The following is a 21455-nucleotide window of genomic DNA, read 5'->3' as shown; positions in this document are numbered from 1 at the left end:
TTGCACATGATGTTTTGGTTATGAAGTAAGTGATAAATATGTTTGCTTAAAGAAGAAAATGTTGAAGAATGGTTGTGAAATTGCAAGTACATTCGCCTAGTACACATATGATGTGAAAATCTTGGAATTTATTGTTGATTTGGTGCAAGTATGACTAAGTATAATCGGCCATATGAGTGCTTGATGCTATATTATAAGTATTGAGCTACAATATGTAAAGCATTAGCTAGTAAAATGTGTGCCATTCATGTGTGGTGTTAAACATGTAATTGGCCTCAACATCAACATGCATAATCGGCCATGAATGAGTGCCTAAGAGGTTGAGTTGTTCGCCATGAGTAAGCATGTTGAAGGCTTTGTGTGTTAAGTCGATTCATGAATTCGTACTTATGTGACTTTAATGTCTAGTGAATATATGTGGGCTAAGTGCCTTGAGTTCTTCTTTTCGATACTCAAATGATTGAATCAAATTATTTGTTAAATTAAGCTCAAGAGCAAAGGGGGACCAAATCCGATAAAGGGAAGGAAAAAGTAGTCGAATAGCCATCGGAATCGTTCGACAACATCCGAGGTAAGTTTTGAGTATCGAAACTTAGATTTTGATTCGATTGAATGAAGTAATAAGCAATCGAAATTCGCCCTTGTATATGGCCATTGAGCGAAATGATATTTTGTTAAGTGAATTGTGCATAAAAGTTTTGTTGTGAAAATGAAACAAAGATGTGCATGAATGTTCGAGTGATATCCGGGCTAAGCCCGAAGGCAATTGTGTGAATTGTGATATCCGGGCTAAGCCCGAAGGCAATTGTGCGAGCTATGATATCCGGGCTAAGCCCGAAGGCAATTGTGCGAGTTGTGATATCCGGGTTAAGTCCCGAAGGCATTTGTGCGGGTTACCATAACGGGCTATGTCCCGAAGGTGTTTTGAACGAGTAGCTATATCCGGATAAACTCCGAAGGTATGTGATTCGAAATTTATAAGCTGCTGGAAAATTTTCAGTTAATGCACTTGTGAAATTCCCAACAAGGTATGTTTTGTGTGTGCTTTGCACACTATGAGTAAGTGCGTTGAATATTCGCTCCAATGATAAACGAGCTATCGGCCTTAACTAAGCCGTTGTTTGTGTATGAAAATAAGAGTTGGGATTGTGAAGTAAGCATGTCTTTGAGAAATTGTGCATATGAATTATTGTTTAGCTACTTGAATGCTATGCTTTGGTTGTGTGTATATTATGGCTCGAAACTTACTAAGCATAAATTGCTTACTCCGTTTCTTTGTTTCTCTGTTATAGATTTTGCTCGTTAGCGATCGGATTCGGGATCATAGAAGTTGAAGTCAACCACACTATCAAAGCCCTTTTTGGTACTCCTTTAGTTGAGTTCGGATATGGCATGTATAGGACCACCCTCGGTTGTTTTTAAGTACTTGTGATGTATATGTGTACGGCCATGCGAAAATGGTTCGTAAAAGTGGAGTATGGAATTTGACCATATGTGGTTTGTAATTATATTTGGTTTCATGATGTGATTATGGTTTGGAATGAGAGAGTTGGTCACATGATCAGCCATTGGAATGGCTAAATATGATCACATGTGGACCTAAGTATGACTAGACTATAGTTGGTCCATGGGAACTACAATATAGGTAAAGCCTACCTTAAAAACAGAGGCTGCCAGCTGCAGTGACGTGGATGTGAAAAATCACCAAAATTTGTAGGAATGGTGTTAAATAGTGAATAAATTATGTGATCGAACCTCGACGAGTCTATTTTCATATGAAAGTAACGAAATGATCATATGATCAGTATACCGAGAGATATTAAAGTTCTCGTGAGACAGGGCCGGAACGGTTTGTGGGTCCCCTGTCGCGGCTTTGAAAATTTGCCATAAATTATCCAGAGTGAATTAGAAGTTATGCCTTATATGTGCAGATTCCTTTTTGAGTCTAGTTTCATTGGAAAGAAACGTTATCAGTATTGAAACCATGTACAGAGAGATATTCAAGTTGTAACGCGCGAAGGTCAGTGTAGTCGACCCCTGTAACATGGGCGACTTTAACTAATAAACTGTACCAATTGGCCCGACCAAAAATTCTAGAAATAAATCCATGGATGGATATATGAGTACAAATTCAGTTAAAATTTACGTAATCAGTTTCCGAGTTGTGAAACTCGAGATATGCTTTTTAAGGCGACAGCGACGCAGTTTTCCAGCTTGCCTGGGAATGTCAAATTGGTCGGTGCCATAAGTGGTTTTGGCTTGTTAACCCCTCGTGTCCGACACCGGCAACGGTCTCGGGTTCGGGGTGTTACAGTACCGCTCGCAATATAGTCACATACTTTCTCATTCTTAACATACCCGTTGAAATACAATTTAAGCATATAAACATATTAAATCACATTTCAATTCGGCCCAAAAGCCTAACACGTAATTATCATTTATATTTATCATATATCCAACATCAAAAGTATGTACACTATCAATCACAATGGATAATAAACAATTATTTCCAAAATAGTAATGAATTTACAATTATAGGCTTACATACATGCCTGCTCACTCCTAGTAATTTCATTCTCATACTCATCTTTGATTTACTGGTTGAACCACATAGAATACTATCGGATACACGGAAAGCTTGTACATAGTGCTTCATACATAGCCACATGCTATCTCATATCACATATAACACATTGCTTGCTCTCGAGCTAATCACGTGCCTGCTCACACAAGTCGACACAATCGAATGTAGCTACGGTGCCTTATATAAGATGACAGTACATAACATATCTTGGGTTACCCAGCCACCAATAGGACGTACATGACTAGCACCCAGATTCACATTGTGACAGCCCTAAATTGACCCTAGTCGAAAAGTGGTTTCGGGACCACTAAACCGAGTCATAAAGATAATTAACCGTCATAGTTGATGCTCATTATATGTACATATGCATGTGTGAAAATTTCATGTTTGAATTTTGTTAATAGTAAGTGAATTTTATCAAATAGGACTTATGTGAGAAAATTTGGAAATGTGCTAGGCAAATGTAAAGTGGCCTAATAATGCATGTTGTGAAATGATGGGTTTGCATGTCAAATTACCCAAAATTAAAGCATAGTGGCCGGCCATGCTATGGGTGGAAACATGTTGTAAACATGTTGTGTTAGTGAGTTATGTTAGAAAGAATAAAAAAAGGGGTTAGGATTAAAGTAATGCAAAAAGGAGGAGTGATGAAAAAAAAAAGGTCTCATCCATGCCCCCCCCCTTACCGTGAATGGAAGAAAGAAAACAAAGAAAAAAAAAAGTGTTCATCCTTGAACATCTTTGGCCGAATAGAAGAAAGAAAGGAAGGGAATGAGCTTGGAGAAAAATCGGCTATGAAGGCTCACTAGATTAAGGTATGTTTAATGTTGCTTTGAAAGTTCATACATCCCTTGGATGATTAGTCTAAATTCTAACTATCTCATGGATGGATTTGGGATTATTAGAGAGTTAGTATTCGACTAAGAGGCTTCAAAAGTTTTAGTTGAAGCCTTGAGACTATTAGCATATTAGCTATATGGATGTGTTATGAGGCTTGAGGTGTTAGGTAAATTTGAACTCATCACCAAGTTCTTTAAGCAATCCAAGCTAAAAGTTTCGATATTGAGGTATCTTGAGCATCCGGCCATGGTAGGAAGTAGAAGGGAAAATATGGTTGTTGTTAGATGAAGTAGAGTCTAACAAATGAGCACATATGTGCATTAGTTGCTAGATGGAGAAGAATCGGCTAGCAAGTTGTGTGCTAAGACCGAATATAATTTTGTATATTAATGAGTAATGCATGTGTTGAATTGATGGAAATGGAGAGGATGCTTCACTAGTGTATATATGTGTATTGGCCAAGTTTTGAACTTGAAACAAAATGGTGTCTAGTCAATACAAGTGACCATACTTGTAGAATGTATTAAGTGTTGCAATCGGCCTCAACATAGACATGTATGTTCGGCCACATGAATGAGTACATAAGTTAATGTGTATGTTCGGCCATAGGTAAGCATATTGATGGCTTTATCTTGATTTAGAAAATTCGGCTAAGGGGAATATTAGCTAATATGTTGAATTCGATTCGTGATTTCGTACATATGTGACTCTAATGTCTAATGTATATATGGGCTAAGTACCTTGAGCTTCTCTTTTGATGTTCGAATGAATTGTATTAAATTGATTAATGTGATTAAAAATGCGTATGACCATTTTGTATTTGAGCTAAAGGTGGCCATATGACCCATCAAATTCATTGTCATGTTCGGCCATAAGCTAGCATAATGAGACTTTAATAAGTTAAATTTGTTTGAATTAGCTCAAGAGCTTAGAGGACCAAAGTTGGATAAGGGAAAGGAAAAAGTGATCGAATAGTCATGAAATCTTTCGACAACATCCGAGGTAAGTTTTCGAGTAATGGAGCTTAGATTATGATTCGATTAGATTATGTCTTAAGTAAATCAAAATCATGCTCTTTGTATGTGGCTATTGAGCCGAAATTTGTAAGTGTGATAAGTGTTTTGTGTTTGAGCTTTGGTAATGAAAATGAAATATGGATGTGTCATGATTTATTGATATATGTGCATGGTTATTCGAATGATATCCGGGCTAAGTCCCGAAGGCTTTTGTGCTAGGTGACTATAACCGGACTAAGATCCGAAGGCATTCGTGCGAGTTGCTATATCCGGGCTAAGACCCGAAGGCATTTGTGCTAGCGATTATATCCGGGCTAAAACCCGAAGGCATTTGTGCTAGCGACTATATCAAGGGCTAAGTCCCAAGGCATTTATGCTAGTGACCACATCCGGGCTAAGACCAAGGCCTTGTGCAAGTAGTTATATCCGCTAAATCCGAAGATTACTTGAGTTTGGGAATGAGCGATCTGCTGTAATAATTTCAATTAATACTCGTAAAATATCAACAACGAGGTATGTGTTGTACATGCATTGGATTAATTGATTCCTCTTAAATAGCATTCGTCGATCGATTAAGGAGCTTAGGTTTTTGGTTAAGTTGATCCCTTATGTATGAATATAAGGGTTGGAAATGTGAAGTAGGACTGATTTTTGAGAATATATGTATATGAAATTATCCGTTTAGTTATATGAATGCTATACTTGATTGAGCCTAATTCCATTGCTCAAAACTTACTAGGCATTAAATGCTTACTCGTTCTTTGAATCTCTGTTTTATAGATTTTGGTTCGTCACCATCGACTCGAGGAATGTCAAGTCGAAGTCGCCCACACTATCAAATCCCCTTTTGGTACACTTTTGGTTGAACTTTGAAATGGCTTGTATAGGACTACCCTTTTTGTTGTAGGTCATGTACCCTTTGGTTTTGTATAAATTTGGATAGCCATGCGAAAATGGCTTATATACACTTTGAGCTTAATATTATAATCGTCTTGTATGATGCTCATTAAGAGGTATGGGAATGTTTGGGAACGATTAGCCATTGGAATGGTTAATCATGATCATATTTTGTGCTATATATGATAAAGGGCTAGTTGAATCATGGAAACTATGTAATAGGTAAAGTCTACCTTAAAAATAGATGCTGATAGCAGCAGTAACGTGAATGAGAAAAATCACTAAAAATAGTAGGAATGGAATTAAATAGTGAATAAACTATGTAATCGAACCTTGATGAACATATTTTCATATAAAAGTAATGAAACGATCATATGAACAGTATGTTAAGAGATATTTAAGTTTTCGTGAGACAGGGCCAGAACAGTTTCTGGATTCCCTGTTCCGACTTTGGAAATTCATTATAGATTAACCAGAGATAATTATAAGTCATGCCATATATTTATAGATTCCTTTTCGAGTCTAGTTTCTATAGAAACAAACGGCATCAGTATTGAATCCCTGTACAGGGAGATATCCAAGTCGTAATGCGCAAAGGTCAGTGTAGTCGAACCCTGAAACAAGGGAGACTTTAACTAATAAACTGTACTAATTGGCTCGACCAAAAAAAAAAAAAAAAGTTGTAGATGAACATATGAGTCTAGTTTCAGGAAAAATTTATGGAACTGGTTTTCGAGTTTTGGAACTCGAGATATGATTTTAAGGTGACAGTGATGCGATTAGCCACTCGTCTGAAATTTAAAATGGACGTGCAAAGCAAGTGATTTAAGTCTGCGAACCCTCGTGTCGACTCCGACAGCGGTCTCTGCACGGGTGTTACAATTTTATTGGTATCAGAGCTACGGTTTAGTCGATTCTAGGACTACCGTAATACGTTTGGGTCTAGCTATACATGCCTTTTGTGATTATTTGATAGTGTGGTGATTTCTGACATTGCAAATGTGTTTATTTATAGTAATGGATCCCGATCCCAACCGAGGGGTAGCTGATGATCTTGAGAGTGTAGCGCCTGCTCCCGCACAAGGGACGGCGCCAGCGGACTCTCAACCTATTGCTAGTAATCTGAATGATGAGGCTAGGCAAGCTTTTTATAGCGTGATGAATGATTGGTTCAACCAATACATTCGAACTAATACGGCTGTTCCACAACCTCCATTCCGACTAATGCCACCTCGCACCTACAATACCTCCAGAATCGACCAAATAGGTCAAATAAGCCCCAGCTGATGAATCGAAAACACGGCTATGAATTTAAGGCTACGGATAGCAATGATGCCGAGCAAGCTGAATTTTGGTTGGACAATACTATTCGGGTACTCGATGAGCTATCTTGCACACCCGATGAGTGCCTGAAGTGTACTATCTCCTTGCTACGTGATTCTGCCTACTATTGGTGGAATACGTTGACTTCTGTTGTGCCCAGAGAGCAAGTAACTTGGGAGTTCTTCCAAATCGAGTTTCGAAAGAAGTATATCAGTCAGAGATTCATTGACCATAAACGAAAGGAATTTCTTGAACTCAAACAAGGTTCCATGTCGGTTACTGACTATGAACGAAAATTTGTGAGGCTTAGCCGATACGCGCGAGAATGCATTTCTTCAGAGGTCGTGATGTGTAAACATTTCGAGGATGGACTGAATGATGATATAAAGCTGTGTGTTGGCATTTTAGAAATCTGAGAATTTGTGGTACTCGTTGAGCGAGCTTGCAAAGCTGAGGAGCTCAGTATGGAGAAAAGAAAAGCTGATATGGGAGCAAAGGAGTTTCGTAAGAGGTCTTCGGGGAGGCCCTTTCAACAGTCATCGAAGAAATTTAGAGATGATTTAGGCCGATCTAGAGACACTTCGGGCTTATCTAGACGAGATCACGATCGACCCCCTATGAGTGCACGAGTCACTTCAGTCGCTAGTGTTGGAAATGATCGTCGAGACAGAACGGAGTGTCAGTATTGTGGTAAATGGCACTCGGGGAGTTGTAGATTCCATGACCGCTCCTGTTACAAGTGCGGGTCAGTTGACCACTTCATTAAAGATTGCCCGAGGTTGTCTCGAGCAGAATGCAAATCGAGTGGGAAACCGGTGCTACCATCGCTCAAGTAGACCATCTAGAAATACGGCAATGCTAGTGGTGGTCGAGAGGATCTAGGGATGCTACGACCAGATCTCGAGGCTCATGCTCTGCTAGGGCTTATGCTATCTGGCAGACGCGAGGATGCTTCCTCGCCGGATGTTATTACCGGTACTTTTACTCTCTTTGATACTAATGTGATTGCTTTGATTGACCCGGGTTCACTCATTCTTATATATGTGAAACCTTAGCATCCAGTAAGACTTTACCTATTGAGTCTACTAAGTTCGTAATTTGGGTGTCAAATCCCTTGGGTCGTTACGTGCTTGTCGAAAAAGTGTGTAAGAAATGTCCCCTAGTAATTCGAGGTTCCTGTTTTCCGGCGGACTTGATGCTTTTTCCGTTTGATGAATTTGATGTTATTCTTGGTTTGGATTGGTTGACCGTGCATGATGCGGTTGTGAATTGCAAAAGCAAGACTATTGATTTGAGGTGCGCAAGTAACGAGATAATCCGAGTTGAGTCTATGGACTTAAAGGGGTTGCCAGCTGTAATATCATCAATGTTGGCTCAGAAATATGTAAGAAAGGGGTGCGAAGCATACCTTGCGTATGTACTTGATGACAAAGAATTAGAAAAGGAACCCGAATCTGTGCCGGTGGTTTGTGAATACCCGGATGTTTTTCCCGAAGAATTACCGGGTTTACCACCTGTTCGGGAGGTAGAGTTTAGTATTTATCTTGTACCTGGGACTACGCCAATTTCGATAGCTCCGTATCGTATGGCACCAACCGGGTTAAAGGAGTTGAAAGCTCAGTTGCAAGAGTTGACGGATAGAGGTCTCACTCGACCAAGTTTCTCACCTTGGGGTGCACCAGTATTGTTTGTGAAAAAGAAGGACGGAACCATGAGGTTGTGCATTGACTATCGTCAGCTGAATAAAGTGACGATAAAGAATAAATATCCGTTACCGCGTATTGATGATTTGTTTGATCAACTAAAGGGACCCTCAGTGTTTTCAAAGATAGATTTGAGATCGGGTTATTACCAGTTGCAAATTCGAGATTCGGATATACCCAAAGCGCTTTCGTAAGCGAGATCGGCCACTACGAGTTCTTAGTGATGCCGTTTGGGCTCACTAATGCCCTGCGGTATTTATGGATTTGATGAATCGGATCTTGACATGATTTGGACCGGTTCGTAGTTGTGTTCATTGATGACATCTTGGTCTATTCAAGAGATGAGACCGAACATGCTTGAGCACCGAGATTAATGTTGCAAATTTTACGGATAAGCGGTTATATGCTAAGTTCGATAAGTGTGAGTTCGGTTAAGAGAGGTTAGCTTCTTGGGTCATGTGGTATCGTGACGGTATTCGAGTTGATCCGAGCAAAATTTTAGCCATACTTAACTGGAAGCCTTGAGAAATATTATCGAGGTTCGAGCTTTTTGGGACTTTGGTTACTACCGACGGTTTGTAAAGGTTTCTCGATGATAGCCACACCAATGACGAAGCTACTTCAAAAGATGTTAAGTTCGAATGGACGGAAAATGTCGAAAATTTTGATCAACTGAAAACTTATTTGATGAAGCTCAATTCTAGTGCAACTGAATCGTGCAAAGAGTTTGTCATTTATAGTGATGCATCCCTACTTGGGTTGGGTTGCGTATTGATGCAAGAAGGTCGAGTTGTGGCCTATGCGTCGAGACAATTAAAGCCACATGAGAAAAATTATCCGACCCATGATCTCGAATTAGCGGCCATTGTATTCGCTTTGAAAATATGGCGACATTACTTATTTGGTGACAATTGCCATATATTTTCGGATCACAAAAGTCTCAAATATTTGATGACTCAAAGAGACTTAAATCTACGACAAAGACGTTGGCTCGAGTTGTTAAAAGATTATGAGCTTGTCATTGACTATCACCCGGGAAAGGCTAATGTGGTTGCGGATGCCTTAAGCCGTAAATCACTATTTGCTTTATGAGCGATGAATGTACACTTGTCTGTTCTATCCGGCAATGTGTTAGTGGCGGAATTAAAGGCCAAACCATTGTTGATTCATCAAATTCGTGAAGCTCAGAAAGTCGATGATGAATTGGTTGCAAAACGGGCTGAATTGTATGTTTCTCAGATTGTGAGATTACATGGGGTACCTATTTCTATCGTGTCGGATAGAGATCCGAGATTCACCTCGCGATTTTGGAAGAAATTGCAAGAAGCTTTGGGTACCAAGCTGCATTTTAGCACCGCTTTTCATCCACAAACCGATGGTCAATCCGAGCGGATAATTCAGATACTTGAGGATATGTTGAGATGTTGCATCCTCGAGTTTAGTGGTTCATGGGAACGGTATTTACCTTTGATTGAATTCGCTTACAACAATAGTTTTCAATCAAGTATTAAAATGGCACCTTATGAGGCTTTGTACGGGCGTAAATGTCGTACGCCATTGTTTTGGACCGAGCTCGGTGAAAGCAAAATTTTCGAGTGGATTTGATTAAAGATCTTTGAATGAAAGTGAAAATAATTCGTGAAAGTCCGAAAGCGACATCGATCGTCGAGAAGTCGTACGCGGATTTAAAACGAAGAGATATTGAGTATCAGGTGGGAGACAAAGTGTTTCTTAAGGTATCGCCTTGGAAAAAGATACTCAGATTTGGCCGTAAGGGCAAATTGAGTTCGAGATTCATTGGGCCGTATGAGATCTCCGAACGAGTTGGCCCGATTGCATATAGGTTGCTTTTACCCCGAACTCGAAAGGATCCACAACATTTTCATGTTTCGATGCTTGACGTTCTGATCCGATCCTTCGACGTAATAAACCCCTCCGAGGTCGAAATTCAAGCCGATATGAGTTATGAAGAAGAACCTATTCGTATCCTAGCTCGTGAAGTGAAAGAGTTGCGAAACAAAAGAGTTCCGTTAGTGAAAGTGTTATGGCCCAAACACGGGATGGAAGAAGCTACCTGGGAAACCGAGAACTCTATGAAAGAACGTTACCCAAACCTAATTACTGGTAAGATTTTTGGGGACGAAAATTTCTTAAGTGGGGGAGAGTTGTGACAGCCCTAAATTGACCCTAGTCGAAAAGTGGTTTCGGGACCACTAAACCGAGTCATAAAGATAATTAACCGTCATAGTTGATGCTCATTATATGTACATATGCATGTGTGAAAATTTCATGTTTGAATTTTGTTATTAGTAAGTGAATTTTATCAAATAGGACTTATGTGAGAAAATTTGGAAATGTGCTAGGAAAATGTAAAGTGGCCTAATAATGCATGTTGTGAAATGATGGGTTTGCATGTCAAATTACCCAAAATTAAAGCATAGTGGCCGGCCATGCTATGGGTGGAAACATGTTGTAAACATGTTGTGTTAGTGAGTTATGTTAGAAAGAATAAAAAAAGGGGTTAGGATTAAAGTAATGCAAAAAGGAGGAGTGATGAAAAAAAAAATGGTCTCATCCATGCCCCCCCCTTTGCCGTGAATGGAAGAAAGAAAACAAAGAAAAAAAAGTGTTCATCCTTGAACATCTTTAGCCGAATAGAAGAAAGAAAGGAAGGGAATGAGCTTGGAGAAAAATCGGCTATAAAGGCTCACTAGATTAAGGTATCTTTAATGTTGCATTGAAAGTTCATACATCCCTTGGATGACTAGTATAAATTCTAACTATCTCATGGATGGATTTGGGATTATTAGAGACTTAGTATTCGACTAAGAGGCTTCAAAAGTTTTAGTTGAAGCCTTGAGACTATTAGCATATTAGCTATATGGATGTGTTATGAGGCTTGAGGTGTTAGGTAAATTTGAACTCATCACCAAGTTCTTTAAGCAATCCAAGCTAAAAGTTTCGATATTGAGGTATCTTGAGCATCCGGCCATGGTAGGAAGTAGAAGGGAAAATATGGTTGTTGTTAGATGAAGTAGAGTCTAACAAATGAGCACATATGTGCATTAGTTGCTAGATGGAGAAGAATCGGCTAGCAAGTTGTGTGCTAAGACCAAATATAATTTTGTATATTAATGAGTAATGCATGTGTTGAATTGATGGAAAGGGAGAGGATGCTTTACTAGTGTATATATGTGTATTGGCCAAGTTTTGAACTTGAAACAAAATGGTGTCTAGTCAATACAAGTGACCATACTTGTAGAATGTATTAAGTGTTGCAATTGGCCTCAACATAGACATGTATATTCGGCCACATGAATGACTACATAAGTTAATGTGTATGTTCAGCCATAGGTAAGCATATTGATGGCTTTATCTTGATTTAGAAAATTCGGCTAAGGGGAATATTAGCTAATATGTTGAATTCGATTCGTGATTTCGTACATATGTGACTCTAATGTCTAATGTATATATGGGCTAAGTACCTTGAGCTTCTCTTTTGATGTTCGACTGAATTGTATTAAATTGCTTAATGTGATTAAAAATGCGTATGACCATTTTGTATTTGAGCTAAAGGTGGCCATATGACCCATCAAATTCATTGTCATGTTCGGCCATAAACTAGCATAATGAGACTTTAATAAGTTAAATTTGTTTGAATTAGCTCAAGAGCTTAGAGGACCAAAGTTGGATAAGGGAAAGGAAAAAGTGATCGAATAGCCGCCGAAATCGTTCGACAACATCCGAGGTAAGTTTTCGAGTAATGGAGCTTAGATTATGATTCGATTAGATTATGTCTTAAGTAAATCAAAATCATGCTCTTTGTATGTGGCTATTGAGCCGAAATTTGTAAGTGTGATAAGTGTTTTGTGTTTGAGCTTTGGTAATGAAAATGAAATATGGATGTGTCATGATTTATTGATATATGTGCATGGTTATTCAATGATATCCGGGCTAAGTCTCAAGGCTTTTGTGCTAGGTGACTATAATGGGACTAAGATCCGAAGGCATTCGTATGAAGTTGCTATATCCGGCTAAGACCAAGGCATTTGTGCTAGCGATTATATCCGGCTAAAACCCAAGGCATTTGTGCTAGCGACTATATCCGGCTAAGTCCCAAGGCATTTATGCTAGTGACCACATCCGGCTAAGACCAAGGCCTTGTGCAAGTAGTTATATCCGCTAAATCAAGATTACTTGAGTTTGGGAATAAGCGATCTGCTGTAATAATTTCAATTAATACGTCAGTAAAATCTCAACAACGAGGTATGTGTTGTACATGCATTGGATTAATTGATTCCTCTTAAATAGCATTCGCTCGATCGATTAAGGAGCTTAGGTTTTGGTTAAGTTGATCCCTTATGTATGAATATAAGGGTTGGAAATGTGAAGTAGGACTGATTTTGAGAATATATGTATATGAAATTATCCGCTTAGTTATATGAATGCTATACTTGATTGAGCCTAATTCCATTGCTCAAAACTTACTAGGCATTAAATGCTTACTCCGTTCTTTGAATCTCTGTTTTATAGATTTTGGTTCGTCAGCTATTGGACTCGGGAGTGTCGAAGTCGAAGTCACCCACACTATCAAAGCCCCTTTTGGTACACTTTTGGTTGAACTTTGAAATGGCATGTATAGGACTACCCTTTTTGTTGTGGGTCATGTACCCTTTGGTTTTGTATAAATTTGGATAGCCATGTGAAAATGGCTTATATACACTTTGAGCTTAATATTATAATCGTCTTGTATGATGTTCATTAAGAGGTATGGGAATGTTTGGGAACGATTAGCCATAGGAATGGTTAATCATGATCATATTTTGTGCTATATATGATAAAGGGCTAGTTGAATCATGGAAACTATGTAATAGGTAAAGTCTACCTTAAAAATAGATGCTGATAGCAGCAGTAATGTGAATGTGAAAAATCACTAAAAATATTAGGAACGGAATTAAATAGTGAATAAATTATGTAATCGAACCTTGATGAATCTATTTTCATAGGAAAGTAACGAAATGATCATATGAACAGTATGTTAAGAGATATTTAAGTTTTCGTGAGACAGGGCCAGAACGGTTTCTGGATTCCCTGTTCCGAATTTGGAAATTCATTATAGATTAACCAGAGATAATTATAAGTCATGCCATATATGTATAGATTCCTTTTCGAGTCTAGTTTCTATAGAAACAAACGGCATCAGTATTGAATCCCTGTACAGGGAGATATCCAAGTCATAATGGGCAAAGGTCAGTGTAGTTGAACCCTGAAATAGGGGAGACTTTAACTAATAAACTGTACTAATTGGCTCGACAAAAAATTCTAGAAACAAAATTTGTAGATGAAAATATGAGTCTAGTTTCAGGAAAAATTTACGGAACTGGTTTTTGAGTTTTGGAACTCGAAATATGATTTTTAAGGTGACAGTGACGCAGTTAGCCAGCTCTTCTGGAAATTTAAAATGGACTGTGCAAAACAGTGATTTAAGTCTGCGAACCCCTCGTGTCTGACTCCGGCAACGGTCTCGGGTACGGGGTGTTACACACATAGTCACATATACGAATAATATCATGAGCTCATAATTACATAGTTCCTAGTGACATGTCACATTGTATAGTTCCTAGTGACATGTCACATTGTATCCTAAATTATTCCTAAGGTTCAAACGAGATTTTTCTCGATATCACATATTCGCCGAACTCGTTCACAACGTCATTCTCATTGACCGTAATATCATTCATACACTCATTATAAAAATAAAACATAGAAATTCATACATTAATAAACCATTAAAACATGATACAATATTACATTATTTACACATGAACTTTCCTCGACACCAAAATGGCAAATAAGGACCTAACCGTCAATTACTCGTTTTCCCTCGTTCTAGGCCCAAATCTCATTTTTTTTGATCTATAACATCACATTTATCCCATTTATTAGTCAAGTTACTCAATGTGACCCAAAAATCAAACTATGGAAAAATAACGTTTTGCCCCTAAGTTTCTCATAATTACACTTTTGCCCCTAGGCTCGTAAAGTGAAATTTAATCAATTTTTTTAACATACAAGCCTAGTCAAATCATTTTTATAACTATAGCATCCCAAAATTTCCATTAAAACACACTTTGACTACATATTTTACAGCTTTTACAATTTAGTCCTTTTAGACCTTTTCACCGAAAATCACTTGGTAAAAGTCATTTTTCCAACCATAAACATGCATAATCTACCATTAAACATCAAAATACACAAGTTTATAACATGGGTCAAATCCTAGACCTTCATCATATCTTAAATTAATGGTAGAAATAGCTAGATCATGTTACAAGGATTTCAAAAACGTGAAAATCATTAAAAATGGGGCTAGAACGGTCTTAAAATCGAGCTTGAAAGCTTGAAAAAACCTAGCCATGGCTTCTTCTTGAAAATTTTGGCAAGGAGGAAGATGGACAATTTTTTGGGCTTTTATTTTTGTTTTTAATTCATTTTAATAACTAAATGACCAAAATGCCCTTAATGAAAAACATTGGAAACATGCCTAACCATGTCCATTTTGTCCACCAACATTAATCAATGGTATAATTACCATATAAGGACCTCCAATTTAAAATTTCATAGCAATTTGACACCTCTAGCTTTTAGAACTCAAGTTTTGCACTTTTTACAATTTAGTCCTTTTGACTAAATTGAGTGCCCAAATGTCAAAATTTTCGAACGAGATTTTCATGAAATCATTCTGTGAAATTGTAGACCATAAAAATATAATAAAAATAAATTTCCTTACTTCAGATTTGTAGTCTCAAAACCACTATTTCGATTAGACCCTAAATCAGGATGTTACATAGATAGCCTTTCTTTTGTCAACACGGGTAGACACACGAACGTGTGTCTAGGCCAAGCGTGACACACGATCTGCCCTGTAGGCATGTGTTCTGGTCGTGTGTCCCCTACACCTTAAATTTGAGTAACAGAATGCTCAGAATTGAGCACACGGGCGTGTGTCTCAGCCGTGTGAGGGATACGATCTCAGACACGGGCGTGTGTCCCAGGCGTGTGAATTCAGGACCTATTTAATGAAAATTTAATTGCCCACATGACCTAACACACGGGAATATGACTTAACCGTGTGACATCAATTTGTTCATGCATTGCAAAATAGAGAGTTACAGGGGTTAGGGACACGGGTGTGTGTGACCACACCGCTTGCCCACACGGGCATGTCCCAAGCCACAGGGGCGTGTGACCCCTATTTGGTAGAAAAAAATTTCTAAGTTTCGTAAAAATTTTTAAAGTTCTCAGTTTAGTCCCGGACCACTCGCAAAGCATGTTTAGGGCCTCGTAGGCTCGTGTTAGGGACTTTATGATTAAATACAAATGATTTTAATTTGGACGCAAATTTATGGTTCGAAATCGTATGATTGTTTGTGTGGTAAGTCCAGTAATGCCTCAGACTATATTCCTGCGTTGAATACGAGTAAGGGGTGTTACATATCAACTATGGGTAAAAGATTCAGATGTACGAAAGACAACTTTTGGAACTAGGTATGGACACTATGAGTTTCTTGTGATGCCATTCGATTTAACAAATGCACCTGTAGTTTTTATGAATCTAATGAACAAAATTTTCAACCCATAGTTAGACAGGTTTGTGGTGGTATTTATAGATGATATTTTGGTCTACTTCCGAGATTAAAATGAACATGCTGAGCATTTGAGGATAGTGTTGCAAACTCTGCGAGGGAAACAATTGCATGCCAAATTCAGTAAATATGAATTTTGGCTGCGAAAAGTTAATTTTCTTGGGCATATTGTATCTGCTAAAGGTGTCAGGATGGACCCGAATAAAATTTCAGCCATTTTTAATTGGAAGCCCAAAGAATGTTTCTGATGTTTGAAGTTTTCTGGAACTAGCTAGTTATTATTAGAGGTTTATGAAAGGTTTTCAATGATAGCTTCTCCGATGACCCGTTTGTTGCAAAAAGATGCAAAATTTGAGTGGTCTGATAAATGCCAGTAGAGTTTTGACAGATTAAAAGCATTATTGATAGAAGCTCCATTATTAGTTCAGCCAGAGTCAGGTAAGGAATTTATAGTTTATAGTGATGCATCATTGAATGGTTTAGGTTGTGTTTTGATGCAAGAAGGTAAAACAGTAGCCCATGCTTCAAGACAGCTAAAACCACATGAAAGAAACTACCCAACACATGATCTTGAATTGGCAGCCATAGTGTTTGCATTGAAAATTTGGCAGCATTACCTGTTTGGTGAAAAATGTCACATATTCATGGATCATAAAAGTCTGAAGTACTTGATGACATAGAAAGATATGAATTTGAGACAGCGCAGGTGGCTTGAGTTATTGAAAGATTATGATTTGGTTATTGATTATCATCTGGGAAAAGCCAATGTGCTCATTGATGCCTTGAGCAGAAAATCTCTGTTTTCCTTGCGAGCTATGAATACCCGATTGTCATTATTTGATGATGGTTCAATTATAGTTGAGTTAAAAGCTAGACCAACATTTTTACAGCTAATATCAGAAGCTCAAAAAAATGATGGTAAATTGCAAGCAAAACGGATACAAAATGAATCGGCTCTTAACTCAGAATTTCAGATCGGGACTGATGGTTGTTTGTTATTCAAAAAGTTCAGAACTAGTATAGAAGATTCTGAATGAATCTCATAATGGTAACATGTCTATTCATCCTGGTAACAATAAAATGTATAATGATTTGAAAAGGATGTACTAGTGGCCAGGAATGAAATAGGATATTTCTGAGTTTGTATCTAAATGTTTTATATGTCAGCAATTAAAAGCTGAACATTAGTTGCCTTCTGGACTATTACAGCCAGTTACAACACTAAAATGGGAATGGGAAAGAATTAACATGGACTTTGTATTAGGGTTACCCTTGTCTCCAAAGAAGAAAGATGTCATTCAAGTGATTGTTGATCAGTTGACAAAGTCTGCACACTTTACTCCGATACATATGGATTTTTCTTTGGACAAATTGGCTGATTTGTATGTTTCAGAGATTGTCAGATGCATCCAGTGCCTATCTCTATTATTTAAGATAGAGACCCTCGGTTTACATCTCGATTCTGGAGTAAATTGCAAGAAACTCTGGGTACTCAGTTGCACTTTAGCATTGCATTTCATCCCCATACAGATGGTCAATCTGAGCATGTAATACAGATATTACAATATATGCTTCGATGTTGTATACTTGAGTTTGAAGGTAACTGGGAAAAGTATTTTCCTTTGGTTAAATTTGCTTATAATAGCAGTTATCAGTCTAGTATTAAAATGGCACCGTATGAAGCTTTGTATGGTCATAAATGTAGAAGTCCATTATTGTAACAGCTCGATTTAGAGCCTATTAAGAACAGTGGTTTAGGGACCATGAATCCGAGTCAGAAAAATATTTTAAAATTATTTTCTGTGTTTATTATGTGTGAATTTATATTTGTGAAATTTTCGGGTTTTAATTTTTTCGTTTGAGTAGTGATTTAATAAAAAAGGCTTAATCACATAAAATGAAAATTTGATGGTTTAATGTGTAAGGGCTGAATTGAATGCGTCTTTATAATTTGAAGCATTTATAATGCAATTTGTCCATGAGAACATGATATGGACGGTTTTGGCCAAGAATAATAATGGTTTTATATTTTATTTTAAAGGTTAAATATGTAAAATGATTATTAAGTTAATATATTATAAAACATAAATTAAAAGCCATGCATATTTGTTCATACTTTTGATCAAAACTTGAGAATGAATAAAGGGTTTTAAGCTTTCAAATATTCGACCTTGTCCAAGCTTAATTCAAGGTTATTTTTTGTTCAGTTTTTGATAATTTTTACGTTTTTTAGATTGTTGCAGTGTAATGTACACAGCCTATGCTTGAATTTCTGATTTTGATGAATATTTTGAGTTATGCCATTGATGAATAATTGAGCTTTGTGATGTTAGTTGATGAATTATGAAAAGATATGTTTTGTATTGGAATTTTTAATGAATTTGAGTAATTAAGGCTAAATTGCAAAATAATAAATTGAGGGACTAAAATGTGAAATAAATGAATTTTATGAGCACAAGGAAGATTCGGCCTAAGCATGCTGTACTCAAATTTTGCATGTTTTGTGTTTTGTACAATTTGGACTAAATTGTAAAAAGTGTGAAATGTTAGGGGAAAAATGGTAATTTGCTTATTTATGTGTTTTTGAACTAAATTGAATGAAATTATGTGTGAATGAGTTTAATTTGAATATGTTTAGATCAAGAACCAAAGAAATCGGATTTGGATCGAGGGAAAACCAAAGTTGTCGAATAATCATTTTGTTCCGGTTATCGTTGTCCGAAGTAAGTTTATAAGCAAATAGATGTTGTTAAATTTCAATATATGTGATCTATAAATAATTGTAATGATTATTAGTAAGTTATGAATCAACATTGAGTAATGAAAAATGTGATTGTGGTATGATTTGTGAGTTACATGATCTTATAATTCGGTTTATAATGGTATATTCGGTTATGTAATAAATTAATTATGTTGGTTTATAAGGATTTGATGATGTATATTACAAATGTTTTATTAAAGATTTATCAATTAGACGAATGTTTATTTATAAGTAATTTGTATTAAATATGAGATATTTTGGCTTAAATTATGGTGATTGAAATGGTACATTTTTGAGTTGGCTAATATTCTAGTAAAAATGATTTATGTTTGATGATTAAGAAATGGATAAGTTGACTATTTGATGTAACACCCCGAACCCGAGACCATCGCCGGTGTCGGACACGAGGGGTTAACAAGCCAAGTTCACTTGTTTTGCCCATCCATTTGACATTTTCAGTCAGGCTGGAAAACTGCGTCACTGTCGCCTTAAAAATCATATCTCGAGTTTCAAAACTCAGAAACTGGTTTTGTAAATTTTCCCTGAATTTAGACCCATATAACCATCCATGGATTTATTTCTAGAATTTATGGTTGGGCCAATTGGTACATTTTATTAGTTAAAGTCACTCATGTTACAGGGATCGACTGCTCTGACCTTCATGCGGTATAACTTGAATATCTCTCTGTACAGGGATTTAATGCTGGTGCCGTTTATTTCTAATGAAACTAGACTCAAAATGGAATCTGTACATATAAGGTATGTCTCCTAATTATTTTTTGATAATTTATGGTAAATTTTTAAAGTTTCGACAGGGAACCCAGAAACCGTTCTGGACCTGTCTCACAATAGCTTTAATATCTCTTAACATGTAACTCCTATGACCATTTCGTTTCTTCCATATGAAAATAGACTCATCAAGGTTCATTTACATAGCTTATTCACTATTTAATTCCATTCCTACGAATTTTCGTGATTTTTCACATTCACGTCACTGCAGCTGGCAGCATCTGTTTTTAAGGTAGGTCTTACCTATTTGGTAGTCTCCATGAACCAACTAGTCTTGCCATACATAGGTTCATATATGATCATTTTAACCATGCCAATGGCTGATCATATGACCAACATTCCCATTTCCAAGCCATAGCCACATCATGACACCAAATATATACATACAAACCACAATTAGTCTAAGTTCATGCTTCCTTTTTGAGCCATTTTCGCATGGCCGTATATATATACATCACAACATATTTAACAAACAAGGGTAGTCCAATACATGCCATTTCAAGTTCAACCAAAAATTTATACCAAAATGGAGGCTTGATAGTGTGGATGACTTCGACTTCAACGATCCCAAATCCGATTGCTTGAGCGAAATCTAGAAAAGCGAGAGCCAAAGCAACGGGTAAGCATTTTATGCTTAGTAAGTCTCAAGGAATATAATCAACTCTAATTACAGCAATACATTCCCATAGCCAAATGCATCATTTCATTATTCACATTCTTACTTCACACTTCATCATTATATAATTTCACAAAGTATCAATCAATTCAATAACTGAAATTCATTAGTCGATTGAGCGAATGTTGCTCAAACATGTCGACTTTCCAATGCACATATAACGTACCTTATCCTTTGGGCTTTTCGAGTGTACTAATTGAATTCATTACAGCAACCAACACTCACCTCCAGCCCAAGATTCTTGAATATAACCGGATATAATCACGTGCACAAATGCCTTGGTCTTAGCCGGATAGAATAACTTCATACGAATGCCTTGGTCTTAGCCGGATATAGCCACTAGCACAATTGCCTTTGGGTCTTAACCGGATATAATTTCCAGCATAATTGTCTTTGGGGCTTAGCCGGATATTATTCAATTTCTCATGTACACATACATCAATAATCATTGGACATACATATTTCATTTTCGTTACTAAGGCTCAAACGCACATATATTCACAAGCATATTCGCCGGGACTTAGCCGGGTATCATTCAATTTCTCATACACATAAATCAATAATCATACACATCCATACTTCATCTCACATAATTCAAGTAAGGTCACTGTAACACCCCTAACTCGTGACCGACGCCGGTGTCGGACACGAGGGGTTTAACGAGACAAATCCTCTTAAAGTACCGACCAATTTGGCAATTCTGGACAGGCTGGAAAACTGCGTCACTGTCGCCTTAAAAATCATATCTCGAGTTCCAAAACTCGGAAACTGGTTTCGTAAATTTTCCCTGAATTTAGACTCATATACCCATCCATGGATTTATTTTTAGAATTTTGGTTGGGCCAATTGGTACAGTTTATTAGTTAAAGTCACCCATGTTACAGGGATCGACTGCTCTGACCTCCGCGCGTTACAACTTGAATATCTTTCTGTACAGGGCTTTAATACTGGTGCCGTTTGTTTCTAATGAAACTAGACTCAAAATGGAATCTGGAAATATAAGGCATGACTCCTAATTCTTTCTGGATAATTTATGGTAAATTTTCAAAGTCGCGACAGGGGACCCAGAAATCGTTCTGGCCCTGTCTCACGAGAACTTTAATATCTCCCAGTATACTGCTCATATGGTCGTTTCGTTTCATCCATATAAAAATAGATTCATCAAGGATCAGTTCCATAATTTACTCACTATTTAATTCTACTTCTACTATTTTTAGTGA

At 37.3% G+C, this 21455-nt stretch overlaps 1 long non-coding RNA gene across 1 annotated transcript; it reads left to right on the top strand.

The window, feature by feature from the left end:
• The first annotated feature begins 443 nt into the window (after positions 1 to 443).
• On the top strand, positions 444 to 1754 carry LOC128290073 (uncharacterized). The gene is made up of 2 exons (XR_008279713.1): positions 444 to 571; positions 1293 to 1754. It is a non-coding gene; the product is annotated as an uncharacterized LOC128290073 (long non-coding RNA).
• Positions 1755 to 21455: the final 19701 nt, after the last annotated feature.

This window comes from Gossypium arboreum, chromosome 3 (genome assembly GCF_025698485.1).
Source record: "Gossypium arboreum isolate Shixiya-1 chromosome 3, ASM2569848v2, whole genome shotgun sequence".
NCBI classification, from domain to species: domain Eukaryota; kingdom Viridiplantae; phylum Streptophyta; class Magnoliopsida; order Malvales; family Malvaceae; genus Gossypium; species Gossypium arboreum.
This window is presented reverse-complemented; position numbering and strand designations above follow the sequence as displayed.